The following is a 19,126-nucleotide window of genomic DNA, read 5'->3' as shown; positions in this document are numbered from 1 at the left end:
ATAGCTGGATTTAAGGAAGATGACAACGGTCCAGTTGACAGAGTGATGGTAGCAGATTACATTTATATAATATTTTCCCATTTCTAACTTGTTCATCTACATCAGATTCAAGTCAATTTTTAATATATTAGTAAGTACCCACTATGTTCAAGAACTTAGACTAAGCACTGCAGATACAAAGTCAAAAGCAACAAAGTCCCCTCCCCTATGGGAAGGAGGGGGAAGACATAGCATCACTATAAATAAGAAGATAATTAGAAGAGGGAGGAAGGGAGTGAGTTTTCAGGAAGCCTATATGGAATAAGATGGCATGTGAACTTACCTAGGAAGAAAGATATGTATTCTAAAAGAGAGACAAAGAGGGAGTGAATTCCAGGCAAGGCAGACCCACTGGGCAGGAGATGAAATACAGAGCTTAAAGAAAAGCCATTTCGGGTTGGCTAGAATTTTCATGAAAGGAAATAATGTGAAATCAACCTGGAAAGATCGGTTAGAGACAGGTTGTGGAGGACCTTAAATCCCAAGCTAAGGAGTTGGTATTTGATCCTATTGACAATAGGGAACCACTGAAAATGTTTAAGTAGAGAGATATAATAAGGTCAGAGTGATGACCAACTATGAATGACTCAGCTCTTCTCAGCAACACAATGATCCAAGACAAGTACAAAGGACTCGTGAAGGAAAATGCCATCCAGATAAAGAACTGATGGATTCTGAATGCAGATCGAAACATACAGTTTTCACTTACTTTATTCTTTTTTGTGTGTTGTTTCCTTTTGATCTGTTTCTTCTTTCACAACTGTAATATGGAAATATGTTTTACATGATAGCACATGTATAGCCTATATCAAATTGTCTACCATTATCAGAGGATGGGAAGGGAGGGAGAAAAATTTGGAACTCAAAACCTTGTAAAAATTAATGCTAAAAATTGCCTTGACATGTAATTGGGAAAAAATAAAATACTATTAAAAATAAAATTTTAAAAAACCCTAAGGTCAGAATTGTGCCTCAGGAAGACTATTTTGTCAGTTGTTTGGAAGATAGGAGAATATGGAAATAAGGAGTCTCCTTATTACAGTAGTCTAGGCAAGAAGTGATGGTGTTCTAAATAGGGTGGTGGCCGTGATAAGTGGACAGTCACAGATTTGAGAAACGTGGAGATAGAATCATCAAGATTTGCCCTGGATACATGATTGGATATGTTCAACAGTGGGCAGGAAGAGACAAGAGTTAAAGGATGACCCTGAGGTTAGGATACCTGAACAAATATAGAGAAATCTGTCGGAGAACATGATTTGCTATGAAATATGAGAATACTTAGGCCCACAGTGCTGTGAGAAAGAGTACCAGCTCTTAAGTTTAAGGGCCTGACGCACCTATGGGACTTTGGGTAATTCACAACCTTCCTAGGCCTCAGTTACCTGAGATGTAAAAGAAGGAGATGGGACTAGTTGGCAACAATCATCCCTTCCAGCAAGATCTCCGATCCTATGGACTCACCTAAGGCTCACAAAAATTGGTGTTTGAGTTGCAACTAAAACCCAGGCTACTTGATTGCCCTTGGGAAAAAAGAGTACTTCTGTTTCTTATGAACTATGGCATCTTCTCCTGGCAGTGTCTATGGAACAGGAAGAGGAAAAGAGAGAGAAGCGTAAGAGGGAGTTTGGACAATTGTCCCATCTAGGCAGGGCCTGATGATCTCAAGTAACAGGTATTTTTTCTTCTTCCTTGTGACTCTGAAAGACCAAGGATGGGAACAGTTTTGGGGCAAAGGATATGGTAGAACATTAACAGATTCAAGAAAATTTGCCACACAACTCTCCACCCAAATTCTACCTGGCTAAAGACTTTAGCAACCCAGGGAGGCAGGAGCAGCTGGGACAAGGCATTTGTGAATTGTAGGCAAAGTATCTCTGTGTGTTTTACTGGGGGGCTCTCATTCTCTATTGTAACATTCAGGGACCTATCATAAAATTAACACCTGAGCCAAGGAGGATGGAGTTTCTGGAACTAAAATGATGCACATTTATGAAAAGAGGGAGCCTGGAAATTGGAAATGTCTGGATTCAAATCATGCCTTTGACACATACTGACAGTGACCCAAGACAAGTCACTTAACATTTCTGTGTCCCAGGAAGCTGTCCAAGATGATATGATGCTCATGCGCAATGGTAGAGGTATTCGAGTCCCATATACCAATGTATTCATGGACCCTGCCTCTTCCTTTCTCCAAATTTAGAAGTATTATTTATTCTCTGAATGGAAAGATTGCCACAGGAAGCTGCCTACCTCACATATCCCTAAGGTCAGACACTGGAGCCAGGAGTAAGGCTCTTTCCAGGCAACCTGGATTTTTTCTCTCTTGAAATGAAATGTTAAACTCAAGAGCTATCCCCCTCCAAACTACTTCCCATCACCTGCAAGTGTCCAGGCCTAGAGTGAGGTTGATATTGTATGCTAGTACTTTCTAGGAGAAAAACACTCCTATCTCTGCAGTATACATTATCACTCAACATCATCTAGCTTTAGCTAGGGATTGGTCTCCTACTGCTTCCCTGGGGAACCAGCTCTTTGGATGTTTCAGGCACTTAAATAGCACCCCCCCCAGTCTTTCTCTTCTCTTCCCCCTTTCCCTTTCCTACCTCTCCCAACTCAGTCTCAGATTCTGTCCTGAACAATTCCCTGGGACTTTACATTTTCCAACTGCTATAAGACAATCATCTGGCATAACTCTGGCTCTCTAACTCACATTTTAGTACCCAAGCCACTTCATTCTCTTTGTACCTCAATTTCTCAAAATGAAGTAATGAAGTTGTAATGAAGATCAGCCACTCCATCATCATTTAATGCCTTTTGAGCACTCCCTGTATGATAGCTTAGTTCAGGTAGTGCTTGGTAAGCTTGCTGGGAGTGAAGAAGACCCCCACCCACTGGGGAACCTCTAACCTAGAGAAAGAAGCAAGGTACTAAGTAAACACACCGAGATACAAAGTTGCTTGTTAATTAAAGTACATAGAGTGGTGTCCATAAGCAGTTAATAAACAAAGGCTGTATACCTAATGTGAGAGCTGGTGAGTGAGCTATAATGGGCCTGTTCAGTTAGAGACTTTTTGGAGGAAATTGGTTTACCATGAAGAAGGGAAGAGAAAGATATTGTATTAATAGATTACAGCTCTTATTTTGCAAAAACAGTATGACTTAGTGACTAGCATATGAGCTTCGAAGTCAGAAAGACCTGGGTTTCAATGTCGCCTCTGGTATTTGCTAGTTGGGGAACGTGGGCAAGACAAGTAACTTCTCTCTGCCTCAGTTTCCTCATTTTAAAACAATTCCTGTGGTTTCTCACAGGGTTGTCATGAGGCTCAGAGACAATGTATGTACAATGCTTTGCTTTCTAAATGTCAGTTATTATTTTAGGTTGAAAGACAAAAAGGGGCTTAAGCAGTGCCCTAAAAACTCACCACCACCACCACCACTTTCCTACCTCATCACTCACCAGTTTGGTTAAGTGCACAAGTTCAGGGAATCTATTTCTTGCCCTTGAGAATTGCCCTCCAGGGGGAAGGCATCTGTTTGGGGAAAGCCTCCATCCCTAGATTTTGTAGCTACTGCCCTCTACATTTCCTCCTGCAGCCTTCCCCTCCTCATGGCCCCCACTCAGTCCTCACCCAACCACAGCCCTTCCTGGCTGGTTTCCCCAGACACCTGACCTTGTGTCTAGTGGTCCTTCTGTCTGTCTGGTCAACTGGAACCCATCAGGCCACTTCTTGATACCTCCTCCCTCCCTCCCTCCCAATTTTTGTTTTCATTTGGTGATATTTTCTTCCTTTGCATGGAGTGGAAATAGCTGGGAAGAGGAGGATGAGGAGGGGGGGAATAAAGGAGGAAGAAGACGGGGGAAAAGGTGGGGGGGTGGTGATCAGGGGGAAGAGGAGGAGGCTCTCCAGACTCACACACAAACAGAAATAAATATCATTTCTATTTTTCCCCTTCCTCATTTTCGTTTTCCGACTCCCCAGACGGTTTCCAAGGGGCTTAGCATTTTCAAAGCCTCGCGTAAGCGTCTCTGACAATGGGAAGTGGTGCCTTTTCGCCCGCGGCCGGCACCGTTTTAAATGAGGTCCCAGGTAGCCATGGTTACCTCTCCTCTTCGGTGGGAGATGACTTTTATTTCCTGCCTTTTGTGTTTGCACATCTCAGATACACATCCTCCTGCCCCCTAATTGGCATTCACACTTCGGGGCCGCGCGAAAGGGATCGACCAAACAAGCAGGAACGCCAGGGGCGTGCAGGCGAGCGCCCAGGACTGGACAAGCGTGGGACCCAGAGACCAAGGGGGTCAGGGTTCGGGGAGGCGGACAAAAGAGCGGGAGGAAGACGGTGTGGGTGAGAGAGGCAGGGTGGAGGAACTGAAGGGGACTCGTACGGGGGAGAGAGAAAGAGCCCAGGGGAAGGTGGGAGGGGCCCTGAGGAGGGAGGAAGGTCATCAGATTTGCCCACGGGACATGAAAAGCCACCCGGATCGAGGCAGATTTCTCTGCGCCCCCTGGGAGGCCCCAGGAGCCCAGTCCTCTTGCTCCCCCTCCCTGTAAGAACATACCCCTCATGTTCTCCACCAACCCTCACATCAGTTCCGGGGAAAGGAAAGAGGAGCGCGGCGGGGACTGCTCCAGGGACCCAGGTACCGCGCTCCCGGGTAGGTGGGTGGGTGGGTGGGACTGCTCTGAACTGATGCCCCGGGCAGTCCCGGGAGCTGAGAGGGAGAGGAGCCAGGCGGGGTGGCGGAGCTCACCCCTCGCTCTCCCTTATGCCCTGTGGCCCCACTGCATGACCTGAGCTGGGAAGTGGGTGGGGAGGGAAACGGGTGGAACTTATCCTCCAGCAGCCGCCCAGGCGGCGCACAAGTCGGGCAGCCGGGCCAATCCAGCGCGGAACGCGGTCCCAGGCCGCCGCCGCCACCTCTGCCTAATGGCCGGGATATCTGTGTGTATCTGCGGCTCGCCCTTTCCCCCCCAATCCCTAGACCAGCAGAGGCGGCAGGAGCCTGGGGCTGGAAGGGGGAGCTGAAAGCGTCGTGCGGCACACAGCATGCCACGGCTCGTTGGCTTTTGCAGGAGCCCTGGGAACCGGGTGCGAGGATTGGAGATACGGGGAGAGGGGAGGTGGGGAGGGGGAGGCTCGGGGCGGAGCGCGGTCTCTCTGCCCCTGATTGATGGGCAATCAAGGGGTTCGTGCCGCAGGAGCAGCGCGCGGGACGTGGGCAAAAAAGCTGCCGCTCTGGTGAAAGGTGGAGGGGTGCGGGGGAGGGGGAGACTCAGAGAATGTTCCGGGAGGAAGAGGGGGAGGGGCCGCACTCCACGCCGAGTGTACCTCACTCCTCTTCCAAACCCGGCCCCCCGAACAAAGGATTTCTCATTCCACTTTCTGCTGCGAGGCTTAATTGCAAAATAAATACGCACATTTGTACGCACAAGGAGCCGGGGAGGTGGGGGAGAAGGGGGGGGTAGTGGGCAAAGGGCGGGGGCGGCCCCGTGTCAGACAGCTAGCACTTAGAGCATTGCATCGGGGGCCTGATTGAGCCTGGCCACCCTGGGTGCCGCACCTGCCCCTCCAGCCCCAATCTGTTAGCGGCTCGGGCGTCCCCGCGTGTGCGGCACAGCGAGGGCAGAGCGGTGCCAGTCAGCCGCGCGGGAGTGACAGCTCGCTAAGCAGCTCGGAACGCTGATTGCAGTGTAACGCGGGGAAGCGGACATGTTGGCTTGGCTCTGCTCGCGGGAAAACAATTTGCAGAATTATGCGGGGGGGATAGACGAGAGCACCCTGCCTCAGCTCAGGGGTGAGGGCTGCGGGACGGGGGGAGGGAGGAGGGGTCCTCACCGCGGGTGGGTTTAGACTTGCAGATGACCTTGTTTATACCTACCCAGCGGAAGCGAGCTTGCACAATGGTGGCACTTGGATATACATGTGGACTGTATAGGGACTTGTAGGGACCAGGGACCATTGAAAAGCTCTTCTAATTTCCAGTTTGCTGATTGCACCCAGAGCTGGCTATCACTCTCTCAGGTGTGCCAGGGAAAGGGTCTGACACAGTTTCTAAATTAAAAAAAACAAAAACAAAAAACGGGAAAACAGTCTGGTCCAGAAGGACCGGAGTATACCAGCCTACCCCCTACCTTCCTTTCCTCTCCCCTACTCCCACCCACTAAGGCAAGAGATAGAGATAAATACCTCAAATCCACAACTTGACTGCTCTCCCGGATACCCTCAACCTCTTCCCCACCCCTACCTAAAAAAAAAAAAAAGACTACGAATCACAAGAAAATCCTCTCGGGACCTGGGGTGTTAACCATCAGTACCAGTTTTGAGCCAGAGCTGTGCTAAAGATACCATTTCTTCCTCTCTATTCCAGGTGATTTGGAAGGGAGGGAGGATGTTTAGGAAGTGGAGTTTGTTGTCAGAAAGGCCTAATTCCAGCACTGTGATTTGACAGAGGCCTCATCCATGCCTAACATCCTCAGTCACAGTAATTAGGAGGGGGAGGGAGATAGAAAAGAAGATTCTGTTCTTTCCTCAAGTTTGTGTTGCACCTCTTTTTGTGCTGTGTGCCCAGATCTGTGCCTGGAATCTGTGGAGGAGACAAGAGAAGTGTGTGGAAATATTTAAATCAGTTCCTATCCAACCCTGCTTCTGTCACTGACTAGTTTTGTGACCTAGGACAAGTCATTTAACCTATCTGGGTCTCACTTTCCTCATCTGTAAAATAAAGGAGATTGGAGATGGTCCCTCCCACCTCTAAATCTGTTATTGCTATGGTCAAAATAGTTGTTTAAAATAGATTTGTGCTGTAGGGGCACACATCTAGGTTTCAAGAAATCTTGTCTGGCCTTTGCCACTACTTGTGTGTCTTTGAGTAAGTCACCCCTGCCTTTCTGGGCTTCATTTTCCTTTCCTGTAAAAGGAAAGGTTTCAAGAAGATATTTGCTGATGTCCCTTCCAGCTTAGACATGCCATGGCTCCATGTTTCTAGAATAATCAAGCCCTGCCCTGAAAGTCAAGCAGAGGAAGAAAGAAGTACAGGAGGGAAACAATTCAGTAACAGTATCAGGCAGTAATGTATATGTATACAATTAAAATGAGTATTCTTCGTACTAAGTATCCTTAAGATCTCAGAGGAGGAGGAAGCACTCACTTCTGGTTGGAGTGATTGGGAAGGTTTCATGAGGAGGTGGGTTTTGTTCTGGGCCTTATAGTATGGGGGATGGGGTTTGGATAGGTAAAGAAGAGGGTGAGAATATTGAAGAAGGGAAGGATGTTTGGGGGAAGCTTGAGTAAAAGGTATGGAGATATGGGATTAAGCATGGCCTTCAAGTTTGACCCTGAGAAAAGTGGCCAAAAGTACAGGATTTAAGGAGGGGAGTAGTGTACCCTGACCATATCCACTCCCCTCCTCAGTCAACTTTACTAGCTCCCCATGGACTCTAGGATAAAATGTAAGGGCCTCTATTTGACTTTTAAAACCTTTCACACAGTCTGGCTCTCACCTGTCTCCAGGCTGACTGTGTATTACTCCCCATAAACACTCTCTTTGCCAGTTATTCTGGTTTGTTTGTTTGTTTTTTAATGAGGCAGTTGGGGTTAAGTGACTTGCCCAAGGTCACACAGCTAGTAAGTGTTATGTGTCTGAGGTCGGATTTGAACTCAGGTCCTCCTGACTCCAGGGTCGATGCTCTATCCACTACAACACCCAACTGCCCCTTTGCCAGTTATTCTGGGCCACTTGGTGTTCCCCTGTACAACATCCTTTTGCCCACCTCAGGGCTTTTGCATGCCTCCATGCCCATAATCTCCCTCTTCACCTTCTTTTCTTCCCCTCTCTTCCAGTCATTAGTGTTCCTTCCTCACCATCCATTACTTTGAATTCAATTTTTGTAGTTATTTTGTATTTATTTCACTGTCTGTGTTGTCCTCCCCACCTCTACCCTAGTTCCCTAATAGAAAGTGGGATGCTTGAAGTCAGGGATTGTTTTGGGGTTTTGTTTTGGTTTTTTTTGTCTTTTCATTCCCAGGTCTTTGAATAAGTGCTTGGCGGTCTAGTAAGAGATTAATGAAAACTTTAAATTGAATTGAGGTGGAAAAAATAGATTGGTGCTAGACTGTGGAAAGCCTGGAATGTCCACTGGAGAGGTTAACATTTTGTCTTCAGGCCAGATGCAGTTTTTTTTGGGGGGAGGTGAATAAACCAGCCTCACCACCCCACCACTTCCTTCCACACCCCTAAAGAGCAGCCCATCATTTTCTCAACATCGGTTGCCCGTTGTAGCTTTTGCTGGCATTAATGAAGTTATGAGACCTTTCGTAACTCTGTTATTAAAGCCATAAAGCATGACCTCCTCACTCCTAACCAATTAATGGTTGGCTACCAAGAGCTCTGTGTGCTCTAGGCTCTTAGTGGCTAGTAGCTGAGCCAGAAAGAATTCTGGAGAAAATCAGGCAAAATTGTCAGTGAACAAAAAAACCCAAAGCACCTGAGCGCAAGGGTCATCGTCAGACTGGGGCCACCGGCTTAGGAGGCATCCCTAAGGGAGGGGTGAATGATTTGAGACTGGGGAGAGAGGCCGGGGGGAAAAGAATAGTGATGAGAATGAAAGGGTGGGGAAGGGAATGAGGGGTAGCAGGTTGGACAGCTCCAGGAGGCATAGGCAGGACAATGGTGTTTTCCTTGTTTTGCAAGGAAGAGGGGACAAGTGAGTGGGTACTGATGGTGATACTGTAGGCTGCAGAGCAAGAAAATAGGTGGGCTGGAGTGGTCAGGGAGGTGAGGCTTGAAGTAGGCCGCAGAGGAGGAGGAGGAGTTGGATTGTCAAGGGGAGGGGGAAGAGGCATTCTAGGTATGAGAAGAACAGTGTGAGAAAAGGCTGAGCACATATGAGCTGGAAAAGCATGAGTTAGATGCTGGGAATAGTGGGAAGACCAGTTTGCCTGGACCAAAGGTTATGCATAGGGAAAGAATGGTAGACAAGTGTGAGACAAGGCTAATAGGCTTTGTAGATGCCTCAGTAGCTACCTCAGGGCTGAAAATATGCTAGGTACTTGATACAGGTATGCTGATTAATTGGACCATCCCAGAGCATTCAAAACAGGAAGTCTCCCTGTCTAGAACTCTCTGAGTCAGCTTTGTTCTGTAAAAGCAAAGGGTTAAGTTTCTTAGGGATCAGGGAGGCAGGGAGGGGAAGCATGGGAGGGACTGTTGGGCCCTCCTATTCTTACAGTTTTCTCCCTTTAGCCCAGGAGGCACAGTAGAGTTGGGTCTCTTGTGGGTGTGCCCTGCTGGAGGAGGTAGGTGCTGGGCCAGCAGGAAGAGACCAGGAAAGGGAGTGCCAGAGAGAGCTTCATAGATGTTGACATATTTTTCTCTGGCCATGACAGCACCGTGGTGCCTCCTTGTTCTCAGGCATCCAGCTACCTGAGTCCAGGGATTTGCCAGCTGTCACCATCAGGCACAATGGAGGAAGCTGATAATGCAAGGACCAGAGAAGGCAAGAAGGCTGTCACAGTGGCAGGAGGGTTAGGCTGGAGGGGCTTGCTTTTGAGCAAAAAACTGGAGGGCATGAACATTTGGGGCACTTATGGGGACCAGAGGCTTCATCTGGAATGAAAGCCACAGCAGGCAGGGAGTGTGGAGATGTCCATCTGGGAGTTTGCAGCATTGAAAGCTGGAAGGCTGATGGTTGTTTATGAGGTGGCATTTCCAATCTGCAGAAGGCCCTGCCGACATTGTCATTAACTTCGCGTCAGTCACTAAGCCCTGGGGAGATAGGCATGTGAATCTGGAAGGGCCCTCGGAGGCCATCTCGTTCGACTCCCTTGTTTAATAGATGAGGAAACTGAGGTCCAGAGAAACAGAGGGCTTTAGACCAGGTCACACCGGTAGTAAGTAGCAGAGTCAGGACTGGAAGCCTGGTGCTTTTTCCATTCTACTACATTGCCTCAGCACTGTCCTCCCCCATTTAGAAAGTGGAGTTCAGTGTGCGGCTTGGAGCTGTCTAAGAGCATCCGGTAAGGCGAGGGCTTGAATTTCCAGTCTCTCCTAAAGTGGCTACTGTGCATACTTTGACTGCTCAGCTAAAGCTACTCAGTCCCTGTACCTCTTCTAGCTCCTCTCTCAAGGAAAAAAAAAAATCACTTCCTCGGTTTCTGGGGTGGCCAAGCATGCCCTCTTGACTTCACTTCCATCTCCCAACTATTTACAGCCAGGGAATCCACTCCTTCATATTACAGAGGAGGAAATGGAGGCCTAGGAAGGGTGGTTAGTAGCCATATATACTCTGGAGCTTGTCTTCTTGAGGCCAGCTATTAAAAAGATAATTGTTTGGCTAATACTGATAATACTCACAGCAGCACTTCTAGGGATGGTTATGGGCCATGGGCAAGTGGGTAGAATACAGAATGAGCCACGGTCTCAGGAGCTGACCAACCTGGTCAGTTCTCCGGATCCCACACACCACTGGGAGGGAGATTGGGCCCGATAAAGGATCATCCATTCAATCTGGCAGCACTTAATGTGTGCTCAGATCCAGGCCAGGTACTGGGCTGGGGAGAATGCTGCACAAGAAGAGGAGATACAGCCCTTCCCTTCAAGAAGCTTCTAGTCTGGTTTGGGGAGACAAGACAAACACACACACACACACACACACACACACACACACACACACACACACACACCACACACACCAACAACAACAACTATAGGATGTTAATAATCAAAGGGAAGCTGCCCATGTCTATAGAAAGAGCCATCAAAGGAATTAAGATCTTGCTACTAACTATCTGTGTGGTGATGGCAAGTCTCATAATGTTTCTGTGGCTTTTATATTGGATGATCTCTAAGGTCCATACAGCTCTACCATTCTTGTAAGGTGATTTCTAAATGTGAGATTGTCTGGTAAAGGCAAAAGGTACTATGGGAGTTCAGAGAAGGGAGAGGTCCTTGTGGGCTGGTCTGGGCTAGTCTAGGAGGGCTTCATGCAAAATCTGAGGCTTCAGGTAGGCCCTGAAGGACTCAGGGGCCTTTTAGGGGGTGGGAAACAGTAGGAGTAAAGGTAAAGAAGAAAGGAATGAGGACAGTATCACAGGGGATAGCTTGACTAGAATGGTGTAGGTAGGTATTAGGGAAAAGGGGGAGGGAAATAAGGCTGGGTAAGTCCAGTGGGGCAATTGATAGACAACCTTGCAAACTAGGTAGAAACCTTTAGCCTTAATCTATTAGGCCCAAGGTTAGGAACGTTTTAAAAATCATAGGACCAGAGCGTCTAGTAGTGAAAGAAGTGCTGGACTTTCTTTTAGTTGAAAGGCCTGTGTTGAAAGCCTGTCTCTGATATTTATTAGCTGTATAACCATGGGCTTTTCTTCCCCAAGTCTCATCTGTAAAATGTGGATAATAATACTTCAAGCACCTGCCTCACAGAGTTCTTGTAAGGAACAAAGGAGCTAATATATGTAAAACACTTTATAAACCTTTAAGTTCCACACACATCAGTTATTGTTATTGTTATCATCATTATTGCTATTATTGTTTTTTTTTTTCCTTTTGGCAAGTGAGAAGTGAGAAAGGGACCCAGCCATTCATTCATGGTGGTATAGTAACCAGCTCATGTACCATCTCTTGCAGACCATATTTGGCCAGCCCTTGTGGTGAGCAATGGGGAACCACTATAGGTTCTCTCTCAAGGCTCAGTCTAGGAAATGTCCTGGCAGTGGGTGAAGGCAGAGCAGGAAAAGAGATACAGTCTTCTTAAGAGTTCAACCTAGGTAGGAGCCAGAGTCTGAGATGCCTAAAGTTTGAATAATCTGGTGAGACTAGTGGTATGATATTTAGAAGATGATAAGCTTCCCTCCTGAGAAACTGCCTAGGTCCCAGAACTTTAGGGCAGAGGAGCGGGACACAACAAAGGATAATTTTTCATGTGGTTTTCTATAATTGCATGTGTTTTTAATGCCAGAAAATTCTGTTCTCCATAGCAGAGAAGTATTTATTTTGTGCTAAATCAACTTGCATGAGATACAGTGAAGGCCTAAAATCTCAGTTGAACACACAGGAACAGGACTTAATCTGAGACTTACAAATGCTTTGTCCCAGGGATTTGCTTAAGAACAAGCAAAGGAATCATTCCATAAGACACTTACTGGAGTCCTTTTTTAGCGCTGGAGAAAGGTTGGTGTCAACTTCCTGGCTAACCCTGGCAAAAGCCAGGGAGAGAAATCAGAGAGGGAAGCCCTGATGGGGATGGATCTGCTTCACTTGAAGCACCTAAGACATTAGGAAAAGTTCCCTGAGGCCTTCCATTCTGGGGTGATGCCTCTTCAATATAGTCTAGCTTGCTCTTTTCACTTTCCCTACCTCATGCCCTCAGGCAGAAAGAGACCCCAGAATCCTCCGCCACATTCTGGGCCTTCTCTTCCCTAATGTGTGCTCGGTCCCAGGCCAGGTGTTTGGGGGAAGGAGGAAGGTGTGCAGGAAGAGACATAGTCCCTTCTGTAAGGAAGCTTATGGTGAAAAAGAATGGTGTAATTCCAGTGGTTCTCAAACATTTTTGGTCTTAGGACCTTTCTATCTTCTTCTTCTTCTTTTGGTGAGGCAGTTGGGGTTAAGTGACTAGCCCAAGGTCACACAGCTAGTAAGTGTCAAGTGTCTGAAGCTGGATTTGAACTCAGGCCCTCCTGACTCCAGAGATAGTGCTCTATCCACTGCACCACCTAGCTGCCCCAACTCTTCTGTATTCTTAAAAATTATTGAGGACCCTCAAAGAACTTATATGAGCTACATCTATTGATATTTTCTGAATCAGAAATGAAAACATCTGTATAATATTATGAAAATAGTTTTAACCTCAGACCCTGCAGCTCCTGGAGCACACTTTGAGAAATTGGTTATAGACAGTTGGCTTAGAGTCAGGGAAATCTTAGTCTAAGGTCTAGACGACTATTGGCTGTGTTACCTCGGGCAAGTCCCTTAACCTCTGAGGATTCTAAGCAACTCCCTAATGCTTTAAGTCACAAAGAAGGTGCCTAACACCTATCTTTTTTACTTTCCCACATCTTTGGCCCCGAGATAAAGACTTTATAGTCCCTTCTTACATTCCAGGCCTTTCCCTCTTTCTTCTTCACTATGCAGATTTGCTCATCCCATCCCCACCCCTCACGCACTGTCTAGGGCAGATTTTTGTTAACTAATCCCCTCTAAGGTGTTAATGACTCATAATGACTTAAGATAGGATCCCTGCATTTTAATAGGGACGTTTAACTTTAACTCAGAGGAATGCCTCTCTAACTGTGGAATTTGATGGCCTGTGGCCCAAGGCAGGCCAGTGATTGCAGAATTTTTGGCTGCAAAGCTGAAAGGCTTTCTCCAACCATATTTCACGGTAGGCACTATTCCTCCTTAGACATCCCCTTGTCCATGAGGCTCATATTTGGAGGTTTGTGCTTTCAAGGTGGAACCAGTTACCACCGTATTTATTTTATTTTTGTATATGTGTTTATTTCCACATTAGCCATGTTGAAAAAGGGGGGGGGAGAGTAAGTGAAAAAATTATGTTTCAATCTGAGCTCAGACACCATCAGTTCTCTCTCTGGAGATGGATAGCATTTTTCATCCTAAGTCCTTTGGAATTGTCTTGAATCATTGTATTGCTGAGAATAGCTAAGTCATTCACAGTTGATCATTGTACAGTATTGCTGTTACTATGTGCGGTGTTCTCCTCATTCTGCTCACTTCATTTTGCATCAATTTATATAAGTCTTCCCAGGTTTTTTTGAAACCATCCTACGTCATTTCTTATAGCACAATAGTGTTCCATTTTAATCGTACACCACAATGAGTTCAGCCATTCCCCAGGTGATTTACCATTGTATTTAGATCAGTCCCAATGGACCTGGAGACTAGTCAACCAGAAACTATCTCATCTGGACCACAGAGAATCCCAGGGCCCTGTTGCCTAGAATCCTTCCCCTCCCCTCCTCGATATCCTTCCTCTCTTCCCCACCTCCATCACCACCAGATCTCCACAGGCCTAAGTGGCTAAATATATGTCTGCAGTCCAGCTCAACTGCCACTTTTTACAAGGGGTGTTTCTTGAGTGTCCCTCAAAAAAAAAGCATTTTGCTTTTATTTCATAGATGGAGATAGATAGAGAGCTGTTCTTAGAACCAGGAAATGATAATAATAGCTAGCATTTATTTATATAGTACTTTAAGATTTGGAAAGCACTTTAAAAATGTCTTATTTTATCCTCAAGCCAACCTTAGGAGGTAGGTGCTATGATCAATCCCATTTTTACAGGTGAGGAAACTGAGGCAGACAAAAGTTAAATGACTTGCCCTGGGTAAGAACTCGTGTCTCACAAAGGATTATGAACTGGAGTCTTTCTTCCTCCAGGTCAAGTGCTGTATCTTCTGGGCCAGTTGGCTGCCTAAAAAGGCCTTGGTACAAGTCCTGACCTTAACACATACTGGCTCTATGACCCTAGGCAAGGCACTTAACATCCCCTTAGTGCTGAAAGCAATTCTAAAACTCTAAAGTTCCAGCCTATGTTGGTAGAGGGATGTTCCTCATACAAGAATTCTCTATACCAGTAAAATCACAGGCCCAGGAGTCCCTATCCCTATCTCTATCCTTTCTTTTGTATTTACTTCTCTGTGTATGTGTTCTTTCCTACCCAATAGAATGTAAGCTCCTTGAGGGCAGGAAATGTTTCTTTTTTGTACTTGCATCCCCATTACCTAGTGCAGTATCTCAAACAAGGTAGATGGTTATTAAAAACTTGTTATATGAAGGAAGTAAGGAATGTAGCCTTCTTTGGGGTTGGGGGGAGAGAGAAAGAGAGAGAGAGAGAGAGAGAGAGAGAGAGAGAGAGAGAGAGAGAGAGAGAGAGAGAGAGAGAGAGAAGAAGAAGAAGAAGAAGAAGAAGAAGAAGAAGAAGAAGAAGAAGAAGAAGAAGAAGAAGAGGAGGAGGAGGAGGAGGAGAAGGAGAAGGAGAAGGAGGCGGCCCCAGGATCTTATGCGTCCCTTTGTTCCCCACTGGGTCTGAATTTGGGGTGCAGTCATCATTGTGGGCTGACGATGATTGATCCCACCTCCCTTACGTTTCTCAAATCTATCCCCTTCTAGCCAGTCTTCTGGCAATACCTTGGTTCAAGGCATTTATCCCCTTCCACCTGACTGCTATAATAACTGCCTAACTTCTCTCCTGGTCTCTAAACCATCCCTCACACCGCTGCCAGATTAATCTTCCTTACTGAAAAGAGTTGACAATATCACCCTCCTGCGGCTGTGTTCCCCCCCAAAAAATAAAATAAAATAAAATAAAATACAACAAAACCTTTCCAGGTTTTTTCAAAGCAATTCCTTCCCCACCCACCACCTACTAGATATAATCCAGACTCCTTAGTCTTGGCATTTAAGACCCATCACAGCTAGCTGTTTTAGCACGTAGAGCACTAGACTTGGAGTCAGGGAGAGCAGAGTTCAAAACCTACTTCAGACTCTTACTAGTTGAGTGATCCTAAACAAGTCATTCCATTTCTCTCAGCCTCAGTTTCTTCAGGTGTAAAATGAGGATAATAATAGCACCCACCTCACAGGGTTGCTGCGAAGACCAAGGGAGATGTAAAACACTTTGCAAATCATAAATGGTAGCTATTGTTACTTCAGTCTAGTTCCTTCTTACCTTGCTAGCCGTTATCTCACATTTCTATTCATGGGTACTAAGCAGGCCAGAAGCCATCCCCTACACCTACCTAATGCTTTACTGACTCTGCCTGTGAAGTGTTCCTCCAGCATGTCTACCTGTCAAAACCTTACTCCTTCAAGGCTCAGCTCAGGTACCTTCCCTGGTCTATACTCTGTCTCTTCAACGTGACCTGAGCTTTCCTGGCTTCACTCGAATTTCCTATGCCTGTGAATTCCTACCTGTCATTTAAAGGCCAACTCAAATGCCACTTCCTCCAAGAAGCCTTCCCTGATTCACTCCCCCATTCCCTCCCCATACTTCACAGAGCACCTTGTTTTATACCTTTCGAATACTCTTACCATGTAAAATATCAATACTGTATATTATAGTTCACTGTATCATATTCGACTGTAAGCTCTTTGCCTATTTATACCATAGATATTAAATAAATGTTTCTTGAATTGAATTGTTGAACTGAATCCCCTGCTTTATCCAAATAGTGTTTGCTGCTTACTCCATTTGGACAAGTCAGTTCCACTTAGTTTGTGCTCTATTGACTGAGTATTACAGGTTTTTGTAATGTATATTTGTTATCTTATCTATCTACCCCACAGTGCCAAACACAGAGTTCTTCATAGGTCCGGTAGGTAGTAGGTGTTTAGCAAATGTTTGTTGAATGAATGAATGAATAAATGAGTGGGTGCCCATAGCCTGTTTGGCACAGAACTGGCTGAATACAGTCACCATCCTAAGAGAGCAGATGTCCAACTATGATTGACCTACAGTCTTGGTTAATCAATACCCTAGAGCATCTGGAGTTATCTCCAGGGCTGTTGGGAAACACCAAAAGCAAACCCTTATTAACCAAATTCATTTCAAAGGCTCATAGATGAGAGTTGGAAGGGATCTTAATGGCCATCTACTCCAGCCCAGTCATTTTACAGATGAGGAAACTGCCTCCCAAGAGTAAGTAGCAGAGCAAGGATTAGAACCCAGGATCACTGATTCTTAATTCAGGCAAGGGGAGAGGAAGAGAAGTGTTAGCTTGGGTGCCAGAGTATTACCCTGCCCAACTGTTTAGAAATGAAAGAATAGATGTCAGTGGCAATAATAAGGTATCTTGGGCCCAGAGGCCCAAGTTTCTGCTGTCACCTACTACATAGACTGTTCTGGATGGACTTTTTACATGTGGCCAGGGAGAGCTAGCATTAAGTACAGTGTAGTTACTGGCCACCTGCATGATAATGAAAGCCCCCTAGTCAAAGATAGCTACTGTACCAGTCTGACATAGTTCCTGAAATTCTGCCATTAGAGATGCTTCTTTGGGTTAGGGCATTGAAGGCCCCTGTTAAAACAGAAATGTTTGCTAGCATGCCTTTTGTCGCTAGTTGACCCTTTACTTGAATTAGAACCACAGAATTTCAGATCTGATAGAGACTTTAGAAATATCTAGTTTAACCCTTTTGTTTTATAAAGGGAACTCTGAGGTTCATCCAGAAAAAGGAGAATTCACCCCATTGTCTTAACAGTATATTAGTGGCCGAGATGTAATGGTAGAATCTAAGGTTCCTAACCCCAACTCCGCCTTTCTTAGCTCATCAAATTAGCCCTAGCCAAGTGCAGCATCTTTGAAAACATGGAACTCAGGATAGAGAGATTATTTGTGTTTTGTTTTTTGCAGAGAAGGGAAATAAAAAAAGATAGGGAGAAGGGGCCATTACTCCAGGGTGGACCTTTGTAAAATCCCTGGACCACTTGAGGGCACTTAGCACCTGGATGTGTGTGTGTGTGTGTGTTGTGTGTGTGTGTGTGTGTGTGTGTGTAAGAGGTTGAGGGTGGGGGAGGGTATAGTGTGCAGGAAAACTTGTGGGATGCTGAAAGGAAGCTGACAACATGCCAAGGCTCCTTACTCCTGCCCCATGATTTGTCCGAAGGCTGAAATGCATTAGGGTGATTAAAAATGGTTCTGCTGTGTGAGGCAAGACTTGGACAGATCCCTAGCAAAAACTGCAGAATCCCAGGAAAATAACACCCCCTTGACCCCCTCCCCTCCCTTGAGGTACCTGGTAGCTCAGTGGATAGAGCACTGGACCTGGAGTTGGGACCCAAATTCAAATCCAGCTCCAGACACTTCCTAGCTGTGTGACCCTGGGCAAGTCACTTATCCTCTGCCTCAGTTTCCTTCAATGTTAAATGTGGATAATGATAGCACCTATTTTGTAGGGTTGTGTTGAGGTTTAAATGAAAAAAGATTTGTTTTAAAAAAAAAAAAAGCACTCAGCACAGTGCCTGTCACACAGTTGATGCTTTATAAATGCTTATTCCCTTTTCTACCCTCAGTTCTCCCTCTCCTCATGTGGGTGACAGGGCACATACATGTTGCCATGGAAGTTACAGATTACATTTGGAAGAACCTTAAAAGTCATCTTGTCTATCTCCATGATTTTATAGATGAATTTGCTTTGGCCCAGTCCACAGGGCCTTGAGGCCTCAGGTTACTACCCATACCTGGACTAGTCAGTAGTAGGTGGAAGAGCAAGGCTTAAAACCTCGGTATTCTGCTTCCAAATTCAGTCTACTACTTGTATATTTTGAAAAAGAAGGGGGAAATGGCACCAGGCTTTGTCCCCATACATTTAGGCACACCTTTGCTTGTGTCCTTACTTTGGTCTCCTTCAAGGGGAAGGGACTGAAAATCCCCTAGCACTTCCTGTTGGAGATCCTACCCTGATTAAATTTCTTGGATTTCTTTTCTATCAGCTCAAATGCTCCCTCCTCCCAATACCTTCCTCGATCTGTGATTCCTATTGTTTTCCTCAAGTAGATGTGCTATCTCCCTTCTTTGAATGCCCCCAGACCTAGGTTTGCATTAGGTCTCTGGCAGTTATAGTATACTACTTTATATTACATTGGTTAGTTAGATTATAAACTCCTTAAGAGGAGTCCAATGTCTTCTCTGTATCTCTCATAGCACCCAGGGTGGTACTCTGTCATAGGCTTGGATGAATGAATGAATTTAGTGCAGCATCTGTATTGAGGGTCTCTGTATTGAGCTGCTACTTTGGGCCAAGCACTGTGCTAGCCACTAGGACACAAATTCAAAAGCTTGACCAGTTCCTGCTGTCAAAAAGCAAACATTCTATTGAGGTGGGAGGGGAACACCGCATTTACAGCTAAGAAAATAAAGATTGTGTACAAAATATATACAAAGTGATCTCATTTCAGGGCACTAAAAACTGGGGAAGTCAGGAAAGACCTTTTGAAGAAGGTGTCACTTGAGCCTTGAAGGCAGACACAGGGTTCCAAGAGAAGGAGATAAGGAGGAAGAGCATTCTGAGCCTGAGCATGAAGAGGGGAATTAGGAGATCAAATGTCAGGTATGGGAAGCAGTAAGT

At 45.8% G+C, this 19,126-nt stretch overlaps 1 protein-coding gene across 9 annotated transcripts in view; it reads left to right on the top strand.

The window, feature by feature from the left end:
• The window catches only part of RAI1 (retinoic acid induced 1), a 313,777-nt gene that overhangs the window by 197,014 nt on the left and 97,637 nt on the right, over positions 1-19,126 (top strand). For 2 of the 9 annotated variants that reach the window (XM_020967335.2, XM_020967334.2), the window contains exon 1: positions 4,459-4,684. The exons of the other annotated variants lie outside the window; for them this stretch is intronic. The gene's annotated coding sequence lies outside the window, so the exon portion shown is untranslated. Of the gene's footprint in view, positions 1-4,458; positions 4,685-19,126 lie in introns of those variants that run through there. 9 annotated transcript variants of the gene reach the window in all.

The sequence above is a fragment of the Phascolarctos cinereus genome, unplaced genomic scaffold (assembly GCF_003287225.1).
Source record: "Phascolarctos cinereus isolate Bilbo 61053 unplaced genomic scaffold, phaCin_HiC Scaffold_4;HRSCAF=312, whole genome shotgun sequence".
Taxonomy (NCBI): domain Eukaryota; kingdom Metazoa; phylum Chordata; class Mammalia; order Diprotodontia; family Phascolarctidae; genus Phascolarctos; species Phascolarctos cinereus.
The sequence above is the reverse complement of the archived record's forward strand: the minus strand, read 5'-3'. Positions and strand labels throughout refer to the sequence as shown.